The following is a 2,386-nucleotide window of genomic DNA, read 5'->3' as shown; positions in this document are numbered from 1 at the left end:
ATGAGCAAGGTAATGAGTACATTTCCTATCAAGCATTATTGCCTCTTCCTTTGTTTTTCCCTTACCATCCCTTCCCTCCCACCTCCACAACTACCCTCATCCCCCTCCCATAAATTGTAAAGTTCTTTTTCAACATAGTGTCTTGTACAACTCATTGTTACAATTGGTCAATCTGTATCCCTATTTAAACATTTTGCTTTTTCCCTTCCCCTCCCCAAATTAGAGAAGTGTATATACAAGATTCAGGGTACCGATCGCTTCTCTGCCTTTTGGCTAAGATCAAGTGTCATATCTGTTCTTATCAGTTTAATATCTGATACATCATTTAACCAAGGACAATATACAGAGTTTGGCCAGAGAGGGAAAATCCAGGCAGATTGGTGAATGAGACAGATCTGAGCACTTGTTGGTAGCCATAGCTGTAAGTGGCTGCGGTGGCAAATGTGGCCTCCATACCAACAGAGAAAGTCCGGGACACAGATGCCAGATGCAGCATGCTAGCAGATTCTACTCACTACCAGCAAGAACTGACAAGAAGCAGAAATCATCCTGCTGATTTCTGACCAGGGACAGTCCAGGAACCAAGTCTGGCGTAAGTAGAGCCCTGGAATCCTCACTCCTTCTCATGAAGCCACAGTGGGAAGGCAGCTCCTCCCCCATGACCAGAGAAGATCTCCATCTTTTTTGGGGGGGGGTGTCCGGTTGTGGGGCCTGGGCCTGGGCGCTGTCCTTTAGCTCTTCAGCTCAAGGCTATCGCTCTACCACTGGAGCCATAGCGCCACTTCCGGCTTTTTTCTTTTTGCTTATGTGGTGCTGAGGAATCGAACTCAGGGCCTTGAGCATGCAAGGCAAGCTCTCTACCACTGAGCCACCTTCCCAGCCCCAAGATCTCCATCTTTGATACTGACAAAGGCCAGGCTGAGCAGCTAGCTCCAACCCAGGCCTTGGAAAGAAACAATTGGAGCCATTAGCAGGGCACAGGAACCTGACCTGACCTGCCAGGCTCAACTTCACCCAGGGGAAAGTCAACCTGCTCAGGCAGACAAAGCTCTGCCCCAGAGGAGTGACTTTCTTCACTGGGTAAACAGAGCCAGAGGCTGCCCCTCCCTACAGCAGCCTTGACAAACAATTGAAACTCAGTAAACATAACCCTGAGAATGGCTCCAGGCTGGGATCTGTGAGTGTCTCAGGAGCTAGCCCTTCAGGGAAAGCTACTGTTTGCTGAAAAGCCTCAACTCTATCCAGAACCTAGCCTCATCACAGCATCTACAAACTAGAGGAAACAGCCGTTTCTCTTTTTTGTGATACTCAAAGCAGATCTCCCTCCCACTGAACTAGTCTGGGAGGAGGATCACAAAGTCCTGGGTAAGGCAGAGCTGTTTACCTGCTCAAACAAACTGACTTAAGAAAACAATCAAGCCACAGGAAAACCAAACACCACAAGCAGACCAGAGACCCCACCAAGAGACTGGTTACTGTCACAGGGGAAATACAAAATCTTCCTTCCACCTTCTCCTCTCCCCCGAAAAAAATCAAAGAACTCTTTTTTCTACCTATTTATTATTCATTTTAAAAATTCTTTTCTTTTTTTCTTTCATAATTTTTATTTTAGAAGTGTATATGTGTGTGTGCTTATTTAAAAAAAAATCTCTTTTGACCTATTGATCCTTTTTTTTTCCTCTTTCTTTTTTGCATGACTTAATTGCTGTTCTGCTCATCCCCAGATATATACCCGTCATTGATTATTAGACCTTATCCCTCATTATGTACATACTAAATCCAGAAACTTATTACTCAATTCACAACTTCTTAGGCTTAACTTCTTTAATAGTAGTATTATTTCTTTATACCTATATAACTTTCAAGTATTCCAATTTTAAGAATTTTTATTTTTTAGTTTTTCCTTTTTATTTTTGCCCTCCTCTCATCATATCCTTTTCTTCTTTCAATATCATTTCTTAATTACTTACATAATTTTTAAGTTTCATTTTTAAATATAATTTTTGTTTTTCCATTTTTCTTTTTTTTTTTTAATCTCTCTCCTATCATTCTGTCCTATCCATTTCCCTCTGAGATTAGGACTTGGTTAAGTTCACTATCCTTTTACCTTTCCACATCCCTCTAATCCTATTTTTCCCCACAATTCTCCTTAAACCTAATAATTTCTGGTTTGCTAAATCCCTCTTGGATGTTTTTAGCCCATTAATCCATAGTTGTTTGATGTTGAATAGATTGTATCTGTTGAACTAGATTGTATCTGCAGCCATTTTGACTCAGCAACTACAGGACTCTGGTTGATGCTTTCCTTAATATAGTGTTCTAGCATGAAATTGCTGTTACTTTCATACCAAGTGGGCAGAACAAGCTGAAGAAACACAAGAAAAGT

General features: G+C 41.6%; 1 non-coding gene across 1 annotated transcript; it reads left to right on the top strand.

Annotated features, from left to right (window-relative positions):
• Positions 1-253: 253 nt before the first annotated feature.
• Positions 254-448, top strand: LOC122096175. The gene has a single exon (XR_006145266.1). It is a non-coding gene; the product is annotated as a U2 spliceosomal RNA (small nuclear RNA).
• Positions 449-2,386: the final 1,938 nt, after the last annotated feature.

This window comes from Dipodomys spectabilis, unplaced genomic scaffold (assembly GCF_019054845.1).
Source record: "Dipodomys spectabilis isolate Male_0828 unplaced genomic scaffold, ASM1905484v1 ptg000365l, whole genome shotgun sequence".
Taxonomy (NCBI): Eukaryota; Metazoa; Chordata; class Mammalia; order Rodentia; family Heteromyidae; genus Dipodomys; species Dipodomys spectabilis.
The sequence above is the reverse complement of the archived record's forward strand: the minus strand, read 5'-3'. Positions and strand labels throughout refer to the sequence as shown.